Source organism: Sinocyclocheilus grahami, unplaced genomic scaffold (assembly GCF_001515645.1).
Source record: "Sinocyclocheilus grahami isolate Dianchi unplaced genomic scaffold, SAMN03320097.WGS_v1.1 scaffold21.1, whole genome shotgun sequence".
Taxonomy (NCBI): Eukaryota; Metazoa; Chordata; class Actinopteri; order Cypriniformes; family Cyprinidae; genus Sinocyclocheilus; species Sinocyclocheilus grahami.
The window spans coordinates 5,370,678-5,391,209 of record NW_015505200.1 but is presented as its reverse complement, the minus strand read 5'-3'; positions in this window follow the sequence as shown (position 1 = coordinate 5,391,209).

Below are 20,532 nucleotides of genomic sequence, written 5' to 3'. Positions count from 1 at the left end.
CATCACCTGCTTTCAGATGGAGCGGCATTTACTACACAGAGCCGTAGTTCACTGACAATTAGGCAATATCGCGTTCATTATCGCAGATCGAATCGCCTGCGATAATGAACGCGACATTGCCTAATTGTCAGTGAACTACGACTCTGTGTAGTAAATGCCGCTCCATCTGCATAATTGCACAGCCCTAAATTCAATACCTATATACAGTGGGGAAAAAAGTATTTAGTCAGCCACCAATTGTGCAATCAACACTATTAGAAACACTATTGTGTATTTTTCTTATGCTATTGGAGCAAAGGGGAACACAAAAATATATGTTAGCTTCCATTCACCACTAGAAGTTTACCCAACTATGAAAACTTCCACTTCTAAGAAGAACCCCAGCATTGTGAAAAGGGTCCGTTATATAAAGTACAAAACAAATTGATAAAATGGATACTAAACTAATCCATATTCATATTTTTCATTATGGCACCATCTAGTGGTAAAAAGAATATGATACAAATTAAAGACTGGACTAGAGCTCTTATTCAGAATGTCATTATACTCTTGAGTATTTCACATGTATATTGTTATGATAGCTCTCTGTCATTTATAACTTGGTTTTGGCAAAACCTGATTAATTAACCACCAAAATACAGATCAATATAGAGACTTTCAGATTCAGGCTAACTCTGTTTTTGACTATTCTCTTGGATGTTGTCAATACAGCTCAACAAAATATCAACTAAGAACACTGTCTGCAAACCACAGAATTTATCAATGCATATTTTGCTAAAGTAGCCTATATAAATGAGGATGATAAATCAGAGTGTGAGATTTTTTTAAGACAGTGACTGTCAGATTTATGTCCTACATGTCGCATGTCTATTATTATTATTACTAATTATAAAACATTATAGACATTTTTAGATGTGACAAATATTTACGCGATACCATGTTAAAATGAGGTAAATTGGTGCTGTAGTTTCAGCACGAGGCCACAGGCAATCACAGCTCTGGTCGATTTTCTACCTAAATTTTTATATTAATGCAATATAGTTATATATAGATAATAATCCATTAATGCATTTATTATTATCATGCTGAAAATGTACTTTTAGTGCATTATTTTTAATTGTAATTTCATAGATATAAATAATATTACTAATTGTCATTTACAATGTTATAAAGATATGTATGTTTTTCTTTTTCAGCCATGGACCCAACAGGAGGCCTTGCTGATGTATGACTAAATATGAAGTATTTCATTAAACTATTTTTGTTATTTCATATTTTAAATAGTTGTGTGTGTGTGTATGTGTGTGTATATATATATATATTATTCAGCTACCATTAGAGCTGCTCAAGACAGATTCGTCTAGATGTTGTGTATGAAAAAGGAGATGGAGCCTTTCTCACTCTGTCACTAGTGTGCAGAAAGTTTTATGACAGTCAACCATCAAAGTTTTCGAAGAAAAGTTCACTTTGCCTGGCTGGACAGTATGTATATTTAGTACTTTTATTAAATGAACAAACTTTTTAAAAATTATTAGAAAGTTTATTGCATTAATTCATTAATTTATTGCATAATGACATTTTCTTCTGAATGAATGAATGCTTGAATGGATGAATGTTCGTGTTTTTTTTGTTTTTTTTTACTTGTGAACACAATCCCTTGACAACTAAAATTAAATTGACAATTGAATTGACAACTAAAATTGAAAGCTAAATAAATGTTTTAATGGATAAAGCTGTGTCTGTTTGCTAAATTTAATGTCACTTAACAGAATGTTACTAAACACTTCTTACTCATCTGGTTTTTTTATTTGATATTTCTTTGGTGTTTTATCAACTATGTATTTTTCTCTATCAGGCAAAACGTTGTTTTTAGGGTAACACTTTACAATAATGTTTAATTTGTTAACATTAGTTAATGTATTAACTAACATTAACTATGAGCAATATATTTTTGTTACAGTATTTATTAATCTTTTGATTTACTTTGATTAACTAATGAAAAGCTAGTGCGACTAAAAGTGTTGAGACATTTGCATCCTTAAATTAATAGTAATTTGTTTTTGGTCATTTATTTTGATGATTGATATGTCAGCATCCTACCTCCTGTAGTTTGTCTCCGTGCTTCTAGAGGTCCCTTGGTTTCTCCTCTGCCTTAGTTCTTCCTCGTGTGGCCTTGTTAGCATTATCCAGGTCACCTGTGCCTTGTTTCCCCAGTGTATTTAAGTTGTGTATTTTTCCCTTGGTTCCTCACTCGGTTTTTGAGTCTTCTCCCTGTGTTTCCAGCCTGGTCTCGCTAAAGCCTCCCTAGCTACCCCAAGTAAGGTATCCTGAGTTCAGGATGAATGGGCACAGTAGTGTGACAGTATAGTTAACGTCTAAGTTCGTAAGGAGGATTTGAGACCGCAATTTCACTACAACTTGTGAAAGAAGAAAATGATTTGTATTGGTACCATCAATTGAAAATAGTTCAAAGTTTGCAAACGTAGTCGATAGAACTAAAAGGAAATGCAATCAGGCCTGTTTGGTGTGACCAATAAAAGAATTGTTTCCCCAAACACTGTTCAGAAAGTATTTTCCTTGTGTCGTTGTTTGTCCCTTTTTTCTATATATATATATATATATACAGTGGGTACGGAAAGTATTCAGACCCCCTTACATTTTTCACTCTTTGTTATATTGCAGCCATTTGCTAAAATCATTTAAGTTAATTTGGCAAAAATGTCTGTTTTTCTGTCAATATGGGGTACTGTGTGTACATTAATGAGGAAAAAAAATGAACTTAAATGATTTTAGCAAATGGCTGCAATATAACAAAGAGTGAAAAATGTAAGGGCGTCTGAATACTTTCCGTACCCACTGTATATATATATATATATATATAGGCAGGTTAAGTCCTTCCAGGAAGGAAAAAAAATGAGGTAAGAAAAAATAGAAGTAGTCACATTTAAACTCAGTTTCACTCAAGGTATCCGAAGTGTATGGTGTGTTGTATTCTCTTATCTGTATCCAGGGATTGATGACAGAATAAGGATGCTGAAACTTGCTCCAGAGAAAGATGTGTTGCGACATCAAATAGACACTGTTGGCTCGCCGTTCACTCATCCACGGTCGAAGAATTACACATCAACAGGAACAAGGGAAAAAAAACAACCGGAGTTCCTCGAAATAAAAGTACAAATATATATTTCTTCCCCCGGATTCCACTGGAAAAGAACTTAAAACTCTTTCCTCACACTCTATTATTCTCTTTTTATATATATATATATTTGCACTCTGAATCAGCCGTTTTCAAACTCCGCTCTCACTCTCATCCGTAAACTGACTCCTTTCTAGACACTGTTGGCTTGCCATTCACTCGTCCACGGTCGAAGAAGTACACATCAACAGGAACAAGGGGGGAAAAAACCAACCTGCATAACGCAGAGAACTTATCACTCATTCACATTCACTTCATCTGAATTAACAACAGATATAAATCACATGAGACCTCGGATCTTTCTCTTTCCTAAAAATGAAATAAAACAACTGAATGTCATACATGAATGTAATCAAATAATCACATACTCTGATTCTTTTCCTTAACAATATATCTTAAGAGTTGATTAATATCATAGATTATCACAATTTGTCTCCGTTTGCATGAACCAATGCACATCAAACGTCAACATGTGACGCAGTTGATTTTAACAACTAATTTGATGTAACTCCGATTGGTTTTTCCTTTATGCGACAAAACTGTCCTTTATCTCTTCTTCACAACATGCATATTTTAATATTTTCTCATCATCGGTTAGTTTTCAATCATATTTCTTACCATAAACCATTAATTTGAACACATATGAATGATTACAGACAAATGGCGGAGGAACAAAACACTCAGTGTAGTACACTCAAGTACAAAAATATATTTCTTCCCCCGGATTCCACTGGAAAAGAACTTAAAACTCTTTCTTCACACTCTATTATTCTCTTTTTATATATATATTGTTACGTTCCGTGTTTATTTATATAATATTGTTGGTTGTTACGTGCTGCCGTGTGCTCTCTCTGTCTCTATAGCTGTGTCTCATTTAGAAGGCTGCGCCCTCTGGAGGTCGAATCCTCTGGAGGTCGCATCCTCTGTAGGATGCGTATACGAAGTGTCCTCAACCTAGAATTAAACGAGACGGCCTTCATAGGACAGGCGGAAAAGGAAACCGGAAGTATCACGTTGCTATGCCAACACATTTAGAGCATCTTTGCGCTCTCACACTACTTAAATGAAGGAAAATTATTTCTAAATTTGGAAAGTAATTTGAAAAAAAAAATGCTTTTACTTGTTTTATTTTGTTCAATGTTTGAGGAGCTGCAGTGTACCTACAGCAGGCATCTATTAGAGAAAAAAAGGAGGAGGATATTAAAAACAAGGTTTATGCGTTTTTACCGAGGCGATTTAAGGTAAGTTGTAAACACCACATCTGCGCTTGTGTGTACGTTACATCTGCCGGTGCCGGCATTTTTCAAATTAACAATGGTTGTTCACGGCGACGCAAAGAATTGTGGGTTATCTGTAGCAGCGAAGGATACACCTCATGCATCCTCCGAATTCTTGTGAAAGAAGGTCGCATTCGAAGGTCGTATTCGGAGTGTCCTACTTGCTTTTCTGAAACGAGACAGCCTCGATGACGTATGCAGCCTTCGAATGCGACCTCCGGAGGGCGCAGCCTTCTAAATGAGACACAGCTTATGTGTTACTGCTGCTCAACCAGGTGCAGAGAAAAGTGAACACTCGCACCTGCTGCACGTAACTGTGCAGAGGCTGCAAGCTCAAAAGCTCTTCAACATGCTGACCACACTGAAGCTCGACTTCCAGAGTGCTGTACCTCTTGCCTGCCCTGTGTTGCTCTTATAGTTGTCAGAGATTGATACGGTGTAAAATTTACTCAAGTTACGGCTTATTGTAGCCTTAATAAGTAATTGGCGTTGTTGTTGCGCTACGTGTTTTTTCCGTGTTGGAAGCCGTAGGGAGGTGGGTGCCATTTTGTTTCTGTGAATCTTTTTCTCTTGTTTTTGCTTAGTTAGGGAGTTAGTGTACATTTCTGTTGTTAATTTTCTTTTGTTTTGTTAGTTTAGACAGTTTTACTCCTAGACAGAGACTAGTCAGAGGGTCCTTTTGTTTGTTGTTTTGGCCTTTCCCCCTCCTGAAGCCTATTTTGCTTCCTATTATACTTTTGTCCTTTGGAAATCTCGTAAATAAAATACTTGATTTTTGGAACTTAACGTGTCTGTTGTGCTGGGCAGGGGACTGGTACTCACTCACCCCCAACCAAATTTATGTTTACTTTTCCCTGCTCGTCCATTATTTATTCAACACCGTAAAAGAGTGAAATATTCCATTTGGTGCAAAGGGAAGCTGAAAACTTTTGTTTTATTCTGTGTAATACTAATACTCGTTTGAAATCTTGTGATAAGAAAAACTGATAGCTTGTTTATTGTGAGCATTTCAAGCTAATTTGTACTTTGATATTTCTTGTTTGAACTAAATTTGGGCTGTTTTCTTTTCTTTGGTGGGGGCAGTGCGGTCATTGTATGTGGAATGGAATTTGATTTGATTGAGTTTACCCTTGCTCCCTCAGTAGAAGTTTTCAGTCGCTGCCGTAAGAAGGACTTGCTGTTAATTGCTGACTTCTTTAATATATCTGTCTCTATGGATGTAACAAAAGCGGTTATAAAAGATCAACTGTACACTGAGTTAGTTAACGCTGGTATCTTACCGATTGATTCACAGACTGAAGGGGTAGAGGAGGGCAATGAGGTAGCTGAAATGGCTGTAACTAGTGCTGCAACTTTTCCCCTTGATATTGAACCAAGCATGGATCCTTTATTAGCGATCAATGTAAAAGAACTCAAAAGACAGGAACATGATACTCAAGTTATCCATCTCTGTGCTATTGAAGCCCAGACTCAGTGAGATATTAAGCTTAAAAGTTTAGCAATTGAGGCAGAGACTTTACGCCTGTGCCGACTCCACACTCTAGACCTTCCTCACCTTTGACTGCTGTTCCGGTACAGAGTAGTACTGTTCATTTTGGTACTCCTAATGATGCTCAGGTTAACTTTGATGTAGCAAAGTATATTAAATTGGTACCTCCCTTTCGAGAAGCTGAGGTAGATGCTTACTTCATAGCCTTTGAGCGAATTGCTGAAAAATTGGGTTGGCCCAAGGATATGTGGGGTCTACTGCTTCGATGTAACTTTGTGGGTAAGGCCCAAGAGGTATGTGCTGTGCTACCAATAGGGCAGTCCTTGGATTATGATGTTGTGAAAGCAGCGGTGCTACGTGCATATAAACTGGTGCCTGAAGCATATCACCAGCGCTTTCGAGGTATAGCGAAAACAGCCAAACAAACCATTGAGTTTGCACGAGAAAAGAGAACCCTATTTGAAAAATGGTGCTTGGCTAGTAAAGTTACCAGTCTTGATCAACAGCAGGAACTTATTTTGCTTGAAGAGGTAAAAAATTGTATTCCAGAGAACATTGTAGTTCACCTAAATGAGCAAAAGATAAATTCACTCTCTGAAGCTGCAGTGTTCACACACCGGTCAGTATTCTCTTCTACACGTCAGTTTAGACGCCAGAGTTCTGTAGATGAGCAGACAGAGAGGGTGATGTCACCTGTTCTTTCCTCTGAGAAAGGTAAACCTATGCTGGATCGCTCAAGCTGCAAGCGTGTCTGCTTTTACTGCTTAGATCCAGGTCACCTGATATCTAACTGCAAAGCATGGAAACAGAAGTCTGCTGCTGAATAGTCCAAGAGTGTAGCTTTCGCTCAAGCTGGTTCTGTCTCTGACTACCCCTTTCCACAGCTCCAGAGTTCCAGCTACCAACCCTTCCTGTTAACTGGGTTTGTGTCTCTTCCAGCTGACTCACCTGGCCGACCAGTATCCATTCTCCAATATACGGGGGCTGCGCAGTCATTTATTTTAGCGGGAGTCTTGTCTTTCTCATCTGAAACGTACTCTGGTGCGGATGTACTAGTTTCGAGGGTTTGAACTAGGTTGCGTTAAAGTGCCTTTGCATACTGTCTTCTTGAAATCCGATCTAGTCACGGGTCCAGCTCGGATTGGAGTAAGGACTGAACTGCCGGTGGAGGGCGTAAGCGTCATCCTGGGAAATGACCTGGCTGGAGGTAAAGTGTTCCCTTGTCCTATTGTGGTGGATAAGCCTGAGGTGACAGGACAGCCAGATGTTGCTGCTCATTTCCCTGCTGTTTTTCCTGCCTTTGCGGTTACTCGAGCACAGTCCCGGAAGTGGGATGATGTTGTGAACCTCGCTGACTCATTTATAAACCCTGAGTCAGACAATGGAATGCACACTGTTCATTAAACCTGAGATCTCCTCTTCTTGTGAAAAGATGAACTCTGACTCAGCTGCAACTTCCTTAAAAGTTGGAAAGGAGGACCTCGCAGCAGCTCAGAAAACTGATCCATCTCTGTTGTTCTGTCTGGATGCTGCTGTCAGTTTGGATAAAGCTCCAGGTGGTCCGGTTACATATTATTGGTATGATGGTGTACTCAAGCGACGATGGCGACCACAAGTGAATGGTGACGTGTTAGCTGCACATCAACTTGTCTTACCTTCTGCGTACCGTCCCCAGGTCCTGAAGCTGGCGCATGAGCATCCCTTGTCTGGTCACCTTGGTATCACGAAGACCTATAAGCTCATCTTAAAGTACTACTTCTGGCCTGGATTGAGGAACAGTGTAGTGAGTTACTGCCAAGCTTGCCATGATTGTCAAGTCTCGGGTAAGCCCAACCAGACTGTTCCCTCCGCTCCTCTTCATCCTATACCAGTGATGAATGAGCCATTTGAACGCTTGATCTTCGATTGTGTTGGACCCTTGCCCAAGTCAAAAACTTTAAACAAGGAAGCTGAGTCGGCTGAATCTGCTGTGGTGGTGCCTGCTGCTCTCTGCTCCTCAGATGATCCAGATGTGGGTGAATTGATGCCTGAACATTTTCAAAATTCAACAGTATTAAATCAACTTGATGACTACCTTGCATGCCCAGAATGGAGGACTGTGTGGACCGAATTGGTTGTACCCATTTGATCACAAAACTTGACCTTCTGAAAGGGTATTGGCAAGTCCCATTGACTGCCCGTGCATCTGAGATATCTGCCTTTGTGACCCCTGATAATTTGCTGCAATACTCTGTTATGGCCTTCGAGATGCACAATGCTCCTGCGACGTTCCAAAGATTGATGCAACAAGTACTATCAGGAATCCCTAACTGTGAAGCCTACTTGGATGATGTAGTAGTTTACTCCCACACTTGGGAAGAACATTTAAGTAGCCTTGATCAGGTTTTTAAGCAGCTGGCCAATGCTTCACTAACTCTTAACCTGAAAAAGTGTGAGTTTGCCAAAGCAGTGGTTACCTATTTAGGTAAAAGGGTAGGTCAGAGTCAAGTGAAGCCTGTGGAGGCAAAGGTAGAAGCCATCTTGGAATTTCCTATACCCCATAATAAAAGGGAGTTGCGTCGTTTTCTTGGAATGGTAGGGTATTATCGGAGCTTTTGTAAGAATTTTGCTACCATAGTCACCCCTTTGACTGATTTGCTCAGTACTGGCAGAAAGTTTGTATGGTCCCCTGGGTGTGACTCTGCCTTCAATGCTGCCAAGGATATTTTAAGCAGTGCTCCCGTGCTTTCTGCTCCTTGTTTTTCTCTCCCGTTCAAACTGCAGGTGGATGCCAGTTCCTCAGGTGCCGGAGCTGTGTTGTTGCAGGAGTAGGCCAGTGGCATAGAACACCCTGTGTGCTACTTTTCTAAGAAGTTCACCAACGCTCAGCAAAAATACAGTACAATTGAGAAAGAGACCCTAGCCCTGGTGTTGGTGTTACAACACTTCGAGGTTTACCTTGGAGGTAGTAATCATGTCATCACTGTCTATACAGATCATAATCCCCTCGATTTTCTGCATAGGATGCGAAATTCGAATCAGCGTCTAATGAGGTGGTCCCTCATTATTCAAGAGTACAACCTGAATATCCAGTACTGTAAAGGTTCTGAAAATACTGTAGCGGATGCCCTTTCCAGAGTATTTTGTGCTGTAAAGTGAAAGAAAAGTGAGTATTTGGTTTGTATAGCTCTTATTTTCAAGACATTGGTTGTTGCTTGAAAACTTATGGGTGGGGGTGTTACGTTACGTGTTTATTTATATAATCTTGTTGGTTGTTACGTGCTGCTGTGTGCTCTCTCTAGGCGTGTTTCTATTACCCTTCAAATTGCGCAAATTGAAAATACGCCTAATGGAAACGCGTCAAAAATGAAAACGCCCATATATCGCAAAAAAGTTTTTACGCTCGCATGAGGTGGTTTTTCAGGCAATGCGAAAAAGGAATAATTCGTAAAACTGCAATGGAAACGGCTTTTTCGCATTTACAGGTCACATGGCGTATGTAAAAAGTCATATGATCATTCTTCAATGTACTATAACCGCCAAGAAACACTTCATAAGTGGCCGCGCTCCAGTATAAGGGGCTTTCCCTTCTATTAATGCTTAGACTACTTACACTGCACACGTCTGCGGTGCAGTGTGGCTCTGATACGGTCACTGAAGCTGATTGCGGCCACTCAATGTGCTGGGCGGGGACTGGTACTCACTCACCCCAACCAAATTTATGTTTACTTTTCCCTGTTACCCCCTTACCTTAGACCCTTACATCTGGGACGTAACAATATATATACAGTGGGTACGGAAAGTATTCAGACCCCCTTAAATTTTTCACTCTTTATTATATTGCAGCCATTTGCTACTCTGAATCAATAGTCTTCTAACTCCGCTCTCTCTCATCCGTAAAATGGCTCCTTTCTCAATTATATCGCTCATCACGGAGAAACGACCTCTAGTGGAGAACATCAGTCACTATATATTTTTTTCAAATTGAAAGTCCTAGTAACCACCCTAATTTCAAGGGGGTTACACATGTATAATATGAATTATATTTTGTCATTCATCATCGGAGTCTGATAGCCCCTCCCTCTTCAGGACATAATTAAAGCTGCAACAATTGTGTGCATGAAGTGTCCAACATTACACACTTCATTTTGTCGGTTATTTAAGTGCATCATCCGGGTATTTAAAGTGCACTTTTTATTTTTGGAATTTTCAGTGTGAACACACTACTCGCACTATTTTTTACTACAAAACGTCATAGAATAGTGCATAAGTCAACGATTTGGGACGCACCTTAAGACCTAAACTTGCGGTGGTGATGACGTCACTGACCTACGCCATGCAGAAGTTCCGAAGGTACTTTCGAAAGTATTTAAAAAATAAATAAATTATAATCTCAATATCATTAATGCTGTTTTTATCTTGAAAGAATGGAATTTGGTTTTATAGGATTATGTTGGATTTATCGCTATAGGCCAATAGCGATCGTACAAACCCAATTCCAAAAAAGTTGGGACACTGTACAAATTGTGAGTAAAAAATGAATGGAATAATTTACAAATCTTTAAATTATTATATAATTTACAAACAGAATATAGATAACATATCAAATGTTGAAAGTGAGATTTTGAAATGTTGTACAGTGTCCCAACTTTTTTGGAATCGGGTTTGTACATCAATGGTGCATTTAAGTCTGAATAGTTGTTTTTGGTTTTATTTTGTCATTATGTTGGCATTAGTTAGCCACCAAAGTCAGACTATTAACAGTTAACGATATAAAAGCTATGTAAACTGAGACTTTATAAGAAATAATATAAAGTTTACATGATTCTTATGAAGTCTGAGCTTATTTTATGAGCTAATCTAAATCGCAAATGAGTCTTCCGTGCAATGCTGTGAACCAGAGGAGTGACAGGACAGACTGTCAGAATTACAGACTCATCTCCGAAGAGCAGCTGATTGCTTGTCATATAATCGTGGCTCATTTATGTTTTGCCCATTTTAGCCAGTAGCACCACGACAACACAAACCTCAAGGAAGGTTGAAGAAAGCCTGTCATGGACTGTTTTCTGCATTTCCAAGAGACTGCACCTCTTCTGCATATTATATTAAATTATATTATTATATTATATTATTATATGAAAATATATAATATTATATTATTATACGATAATATTTAGTAAAATCCCCTTAAATAATAGAAATATTAAAGAAAAAATTATTGAACTAAAATCACAAAAGCATAAATGTATTGGTTCGCATATAACTCTGTCTTAATTTGTATGTTAATTTTTGTTTTGAGTTTGGGCTGTTTAATATTAGGATTTTGTCAAAAATTCCCCACCATGGCCCTGCCCTGCAACATCAAGCCCCGCCCCCAGCACCCCCCAGATAAAATAGGTTCCCACGGCTATGAACTATGGTGCACTGACAATAAATCTGTGAAATGCTTATAGATGCTTATAGATCAGTAAATGTTTTTAGACCTTGGTAAAACACATTTTAAAGTTGCCAGACACAATTATTTTATATTTTTGGAATTTAATTAAATTATTTTTTTATTAATATTTTATGCATCTTTTACTATAATAAAAAATTTCTATAAAGACATTTATTGTTGTGGTATGAATAATAAAACAAACATTAAATGCTTCAGCAAATTATCTTCACATTCATCTGAAATTGTCCTGTGACATCCTATGACGTGATTTTTTTTTTTAAAAAGCTAAAATGAAGGTGTTGAAGAAAGAAAAAGCCATTTCCACAATATAAAACTTTGTGCACATTTCATGTACAGTACATTATATTACATTAAGAACGTCTCCACAATTATTAACCAAGAAAAATAAACCATCTATGCTTGACAAGCGTGATTCTTCAGAATTACTTATGACAATGAATACTTTAAGTTCTAACTAGCGAGATTCTGAGTAATTAGAAACAGAAACGCCTTTGAAATCGGTTGAGAAATGTAAACTTTACTCCACTTTTTGTCCAGAAAAGCCGCAGCTCCCCGTTTACTTGTATTTGTTTACAGAGCAGTCTTATATATCAGCAGACCAATATATCGTTGACATATTGCAGCAACGGTCCAAAGCGGCCAATGAGGCTCTATGTATTTTTTATGTCTAGCCCTACGTCCCAATGTTCATACTATCCATCCTAAATAGTATGTGAGATAAGAATAAGTGTGTCCCAAAGCATAGTATGCTGAAACGAGTAGGCCAAAAGTCCCCGGATGGTCTACTATTTCAGGTCGATTTTTGAGTGTGGATCCGTGCACACTCTAATGGCTAATGTTACCCACAAACCATTGCGCTTTGACGAATGATTCAGTCGAGAACTACAAACATGAATAAAAAGTGTTTAAAAAAAACTACTAACATGGTGTACTTTTTCTTCACCAAAAAAAGTACATACTTTGAGGGCGTAGTATAAGTAGGCACATTGGGACGCAGCGTATTATTAAGACTATGCCTTTATGCGGAACAGGCAGCTTTCGAGAAACCTTTTGGGATGCATACCCCCTACCTTTCGGTGCGACCATTGAGAAACCTTTCAGCACGCCCATTACTCCAAGCAGCTGCAGCTACCCCTGTCTCTGCCTTTATGGCAGATGCCATTTATACTAACAATAAAATTAAGGAAATTTAAAATAACATGCCTCACGGTTGTTTATCGGTTAAGGTTAGGTGTGGAGCAGGGCTTTATTTTCCCAAATTGGCATCCATTTAATAATTTTAATAAAAATGATCATTTACAATGTTATTGCATACTGTTTTATATAATGTACTACAATAGCGAGGTGCAGATAGCTGGTAGTACAAATACCATCTAAAAAATAGGCTAGCCTAGGCTACTCCTATTTTTACAGTGTAAATAGAATCTATCGCTATCTGCACTTAGTGTAAATAGCATCTAATTGCTAGTGTAAATAGCATATATCGCTAAGAAAATATGCCATTTTCACTTAGTGCAAACAGCTGCTGCAATTTTTTTCCCATCAAATGTAAACATTATTTCTGAGCTCAAGAAACTGAAAAACATGGATAAAAGAATAGAAATGAGAAGAAACACTGGCCAAAGTATTGAGTGAGAATGAATTAAATACGAGCCATAATTAATATCCTTGTAAACACCATTTTGCCTATGTTTGTCCTTCAAGAAACTCTCTCTCAAATCTTTATTCTTGGAGAGTACCCAGAATAGGAACATACATATACTTGCCTGTTACAGGGATCTGGCTGTATATTCCAGTAGTTCTGTCTCTACGCACATCCAACCTCACACCAAGGACACATTATCTCACATTCCACAGGCTCAACTATTTCCCATTTTTCTTCAAAAAACTTGTGTCTCTTTGCCTCTGTGTTCCATGCTGAAAAGTGATTTTTCAGGTGTCAAATTATCTGGTCTTCTCCTGTCTCATTCAACTCTGACAGATAAAGGTATCAAACCAACTGTAAAATATTCAGAATATTATTGCTTACAATGCACAAGGCTTGTTTTTTTTAATTGTTTTTATATACCGTACTGAAAACTTTATTTTTGATATGTTTAATATACTGCACCTAGTTACTAGGGCTGTCAAAATGGCTGAAAAACTAAAACTAAATTCGAATTTTGTACTTAAATATTTTCAAAATTCGAATTATATTAAAATTTAAAATGCATAATTTCAGTTAGGGTGAAGAAAAGCTTTTGGCTTCTCTTCTGAGGAGGGCGCATCGAGCAAAATATTACTGATGCACGTTTATTCAAAGCATAAGATAAAATGACTATCTGTGAAAAAAGTGCATAATGTTTAAAATAACGTTTATAAACCAATTATAATTAAGTTGCTTAAACAACTATAAACAAAACATCATCATGTATGTATGCATAGTTTAATACAAAGGGCGGAAAAGCCAATCACACAGAGTACATTTATCATTTAAAAACATGAGATGCAGTGGGATGGGGAAAAAAAACCCGCCATAAAGTCTTGATATGTTTTTTTTTTTTTTTTCAAAGTTAAACTTGCATTCATTTTACATGGCTTTCTAAACATGCGGCTCTTTTGTGCGAGAAGCGAGTGCAACGGTGATAGATGTCCCTCTAGAAAATGCACGAAATATGTGTTCTTTGTTAACAGCTTGGTTTCAGTTTTGATGTAAACAAGATCTTCTCCACATTGATGTTCTCTTTTTTCGCAATACTTTTAATGAACAACGCTGCAACTAGTGGCTTCAACTGGATAGGCTAACAAAAACATTATAATGCAATGACACATACATCGTCATCGCATCTCGTGCGCCACTGATAAGGCTGCCTCCTTAACGCACACCTAAAATTCGAATGCAACGTTTTTGCATTCGAACGTGGATTTTTATTTTAAATTCGATGAATATTCTAAATTCAATTTTTTTTTTTGACAGCCCTACTAGTTACATTCATTAAACTCTGGCACCGTTTGAGATAAAGGTATCAAACCAACTCAAACTCTCTAAATGTTATTCCCTATAATGCACAAGGCTTGTTTTTTTTCAGATTATGCCTGTATTCTTTTTATATACTGAAGCCATATTTTTGGTATGTTTTCTATACTGTACCTACTTACATTCATTAAACTCTGACACCGTTTGAGATAAAGGTATCCAACCAACTGTAACATTTTCAGAATATTATTCGCTATAATGCACATGGCTTGTTTTTTCAGATTATGCCTTTAGTACTTTTATATATGGTACTGAAACCATATTTTTGATAGGTTTAATATGCTGTACCTACTTACATTCATTAAAGGGGTCATATGATGCGATTTCAATTTTCCCTTTCTCTTTGGAGTATTACAAGCTCTTGGTGCATAAAGAAGATCTGTAAAGTTGCAAAGACTAAAGTCTCAAATCCAAAGAGATATTCTTTATAAAAGTTAAGAGTCAGCCACTCCTACCTAAAACGGCTCGTTCTAACAGGCCCCCACATGGCTACGTCACGATGTGGGAAGATTTGCATAATGCCGCCCAAATGTTCACGCAAAGAAAGAAGGTGTAACTTTTATTCTCGCTATAGTATTGTTGCCGTGGCCGCCATGTCTTGAAGGCGCTGTGTTTCGTTGTGAAAGCGAAACTACTTTGTTTGGTCTTCCAAAAGAGGACACGACTAGAAATCAGTGGTTAAGTTGTATTTACAACACTGTTCCAGAACAGTTCAACCCAAATAATCAGATGTGTCCAGCGCATTTTATGGAGGACTGTTTCCTGATCTTGGAAGAGTAGATAACAATGCCGGCTGTCAGACGGTAAGTACGTTTTTTATATTTAAAAAATTTGCCACTGACGATTCAAACGCTAGTTTTTTGGGCAGTGTAGAGTAGCGTTTATTGTTTGTCATTTCTCCGATCACAAATGCAGACATGGTTTTATGTTTACGCGGCGCGATGCAACGCAACGCGTAAAAAGACAGTATAAGTCATTGTAGGAGCCATTTTTTTATTGTAATTTTCTTTCACACCACTAGAGGGTGCATAATGTATTTATATTCTCAAGTCAACTTCTAGGTGTGCATCGAAGAAGGTCAAGCAAGGTTTTTGACCGTGATGGACTTCAATGGATTGTTTGTTTATTTTTGTGATTAAAAAGAAATGTACAATAAATGGATTGGAATATCCAACTTTATTTTCAAAGGTATAGAAATTGCATTTTATTATCGGTCTGTTCAAGAAGCAAACGCGTCAAAACCAATGATCTGATAGTACGCACCTACACAGTAAAGTCAAAAAACTTGACCGCAATTGGAGCTGGTTTTGATTTTTTGGATATAGATCTACAACAAAGGAAAGAACTGGATCAAATTGGAGACTATAGGACAAGTCAAATGATCTACAGAAGGAAAAGCGCGTTGACCGCTCGTCTGAAAGTGGCGGCAGGATTAGAAGATCTGTTGTGGGTTATCGCTGTGTATGGCCTCTCTGGAAGTACCGTGAGAGCTACCTGCTAAAGAGCAGCGCACAAGCACGCCGTTGTTTCTTCATTCACTGCCTACACAAGCGGTGGAATATCAAGGTACGAGATACGCCATTTTTTAAAGCTCGAGCTACCATCAAACTGACTTGACAAATTTACATGGCCATTTAAAAAAACAAAAAAAAGGGAGTGTGTGCACTGTAAAAAAAAAAAGAATAATAAAAAAAAAAAGAAATGTGTTGTGGTTTATTTTGTCCATGTTTACAATGTTTAAGTATGTGCTTTTATGATGTGAACAAGCAGTGAATGTTTTAAGGTTTAAAATGGCAGATAAAAGTGAAGCTCATGATTCTAATTTGACTGATCCTGACGAGAATTGTTGTGTCATTTTATTGAAGTATTATGTGAAAATGAAAGTAATCAATATATATATTAATATGCTGAATTATGTTAACCCTGGATGTCATAGAACGAATAATAGTCTTTTCATTAGACAGTGAACCTTTCATTACAAAGTACACCTGTGAGCTTGAAATAATGTAACATTATTATGAACACGTATAATGGTCGTTTCTTCCATTAGACAATGGACCTTTCAGTAGACAGCAGACGTAAACATGAAATAATCTAATATTATCAGGATCAGGTGGATGGATGTGACGCACACATCTCGTATGACCACATTACCGACCAATGGAAGGTGGCAAAACAAAAGCAAGTAGATACATTTGACACACATCTAGTATGACCACACTACCAACCAATTAGAAAACAAGGCCAAAAGAGTTGGAAACAATTGTGGCAAATCCGGTATCTATAACCAATAAAAAGTAACCGGAACAAAGAAAAAACAGAAAATGACCAAATTTGGAGAGAACAAGGGGTATAATAACATGAGCTGACGAAACAAAGACTTTTGAATGATTTGGAATGATGTGACTGTCTTCCCGGCTTTATTTCTTTGTTAAATAAAGTCTTATTTTGACATCTGGAACTCTGCTCCTCCACTTCATTGGCCGCACCCAAGAAAAATCCACAACAGGATCAAACGCAAAATGTAGAGGGTTAACGGTAAATGTGACCAATCGGTTCGAAAACGTAAGGTAAAACTTACTAAAAAAGGGTTGTTGCATAAACTTGATATGTTGCAAAAGCTGAGAAAATCAAAGTTTGAAAAGGCAGCACATCTCAAAAGGATACTGAATGATCTTATGACTAGCGTTGACAATGAAGGAAAGGTTAAAAACACCTTTGAGAAGTTTAAAGCTCAATGCAAAGGGGCAAGAGAATCCCATGAGTCTTTATTAGTTTTATTACCCAATGAAGAGAGAGAGAAACATGAAACATGGTTTAAGGCCAAATTCCTGTGGGTTGATGAGTTTTGTGCTGTTGTCAATAAATGGATGGACCAGCAGCAAGTGGGAAATCAGTGCACTGATAGTGAAATCAACCCCAACGATAGTATTTCCAATGTTGAAACTCGGGTGTGTAGTCGTACGTCAAGCCGACACAGTTGGTCTGGCTCAACTAAATCTAAATCATCTGTCCAACAAGCAAGCATTCAGGTCGAATCTTTAAAAGAAAGGCATGATATTGAGGAACAAGTGGAAAAATTGAGGAAGCAAAAGGAACAAATGGAGCTTGATGCTGAAATAGCAGCCTCCACTGCAAAGTTATCAGTCCTCAAAACGTTTGAGCAACAAAAAGGTGAAAGTTTGGTATCAGATGGGATGGAATCTTATATTAACAAAGGAGCAAAACCAAAATCAACATCTTCCTGTCCCAGTTCTGATAAACCACCAGCGGCTACAACATATAGCAATGAAGGCCTACCTTTACCACCAATATCCCAGAGTGTACAGCAGCAACATGCTCAAACTTCTATTCCAGTGCGCAGAAAAACTGCAACACGCAGTAGACAGCCCAGTGGATCCAACATAAGAGCTCAGGTTTCTTCAAATGTTGGGGAACAGTCTTCTTCAGTGATAAATGTGCTTCAAAAACAGCAGCAAATAACAGAGTTGCTGTTTTTAATGATCTTGTCTAATTTTCTGAGCGTCAAGTTAAAATAATTTCTGATCCAATATTTGGGTACATCCAGAATGTGGAAAAAGGAATGATCAGTAAGCCAAAGGAGGTGGACAAACGTAATGCACAATCTCTATCAAAGTTGAAATTTAAAGGTAACAGCTTTGCTACTAGCGTTACTGATGTTGACAGACACACAGTAAAGGAAATGAAGGCAAAAACTGAAAATTCAACTCACAAATTTAAGAGCAGACTGAGTAACCCTGTCACTTGTCTGTTTTGTTCTCAAAATCACTGTCTAGAACAATGTAAGCAGTTTGAGATTTAAAGCACAGGGAAAAGGTTAACTTTTTGAAGGAAAAGGCGGTTTGCTTTGGCTGCCTGCACACTGGACATCGGAGCATGGAGTGTGCAAGGCGTTTAACTTGCAAAACCTGCCACCAAAAACATCCTACTGTTATGCACATACAACTCAAACAGAAAGTTGATACAGCTGTTAACACAGACTATAGTCACCATATAGAGACAACTGCACCAACAGTAAACAACACACTTGTGTCTACACAGGCATGTAATCATACAGGGGCTGGGGACAGCAGTGGCATTCTTTCTATTCTTCCAGTACAAGTTAAGTCTGCATTTGGCAACAAAGTCATCCAGACTTATGTCTTTTTGGATACAGGCAGTACTTCTACATTTTGCTCCGAGAGTTTGATGAGAAAATTTAATCTAAATGGACGAAAGACAAAAATCTCACTGCTCACAATGAGTCCTAAATCAACGGTCACAAGCTATGTTATAAATAATTTGGAGATTTCAAGCCACACTGGCGAGGACTTTTACAGGCTACCAGATGTTTACACCCAAAGCAAGATGCCTGTAAGCCCAGCTAACATTGTCAAGAAAGAGGACTTGGCTGAGTGGCCATATCTTGATGCTGTTCTCATTCCACACATTCAAGCGGATGTAGAGTTGTTGATTGGTACCAACGCCTCTAAGTTACTTGAGCCCTGGGAAGTTGTAAATAGTCATGGGGATGGACCGTATGCCATTCGAACCCTACTGGGGTGGGTTATAAATGGTTCCATTGGCAGTTATCAAAGTAAATGTTGTACTGCTACAGTGAACAGAATTGATGTAAAAAGATTGGAATTGCTATTGGAGAAGCAATATCAATATGATTTTAATGAGAACATGTTTGAAGACAAAGAAGAAATGTCTAGAGAAGATGCTAAGTTCATGGAGATCATGAAAGGGTCTGTAAACCTCAAAGAAGGACACTACAGTTTGAAACTGCCTTTCAGAAGCAAGGATGTTACTATGCCTAACAATCTCTCCATTGCCAACCAACGCCTCCTTGGAATAAGAAAAAAATTAGAAAGGAACAAGAAATTCCGGCAGGAATATACAGACTTCATTAGTAATATGGTTGACCAGGGCTATGCTGAAGAAGTGCCAAAACAGGAGCTTGAGCGACATGATGATAAGGTTTGGTACATTCCACATCATGGAGTGTACCACCACTGTAAAGGCAAGTTGCGGGTTGCTTTTGATTGTGGAGCAGAATTCAAGGGAACTTCTTTAAACAGTCAGTTATTGCAGGGCCCTAACCTCACTAGCTCATTGATTGGAGTTCTTTTAAGGTTTAAACAGGAACCAGTTGCCTTCATTACTGATGTTCGGGCAGTGTTTTATCAAGTTAGAGTGACTGATTAGGATAAAGACTTCCTTCGTTTCCTGTGGTGGTCCGATGGTGATGTAACACAAGACATCATTGAACTTCGAATGACTGTTCATTTATTTGGAGCAGTTTCGTCACCCAGCTGTGCATGCTTTGCTCTAAGGAAGACTGCAGAAGATAATCAACACAGTTTTGATTTGGAAGTAATTGACACTATCCACAAGAATTTCTATATGGATGATTGTCTGAAGAGCCTACCATCAGAGGAAGATGCAATCCGGATGGCCAAAGACTTGGCTGCTCTCTGTCACAAAGGTGGTTTCCATTTGACACAATGGGTCAGCAACAGTCGTCAGGTTTTGCAATCCATACCAGAGCAAGACCGATCCAAAAATATAATGGACCTTAACTTGGACCGGAAGCACTTACCGGTAGAAAGGGCTCTAGGACTCCAATGGTGTGTGCAGACAGACACATTCCACTTCAAGACCGTCTGCAAAGAGTGAATGCACAGCAGACGTAGGATTTTGTCAGTGATCAGCTCAATCTATGATCCTTAGGGATACCTGTCACCACTGATACTTCCAGTCAAGCTCATTCTACAGGAGTTATGCAGGACAAATTATAGCTGGGGTGATGAAATTCCACCAGTTCTAGACCAACAATGGATCAAATGGGTTACCAATCTGGATCATCTGAGTACCTTTACAGTTGATCGATGTTTAAAGCCACATGGCTTTGGACAACCAGTTCAAGGTCAGCTACACCACTTTTCAGATGCTAGTGAAAATGGATATGTCTCTGTGACTTATCTTAGATTACAGAATAGTCATAACACCACTCACGTCACCTTTCTTCTTGGCAAGTCTAGAGTGACACCTATTAAACCAGTCACCATTCCTTGACTAGAGCTAACTGCCCCTGTTCTAGCTGCTCGCATT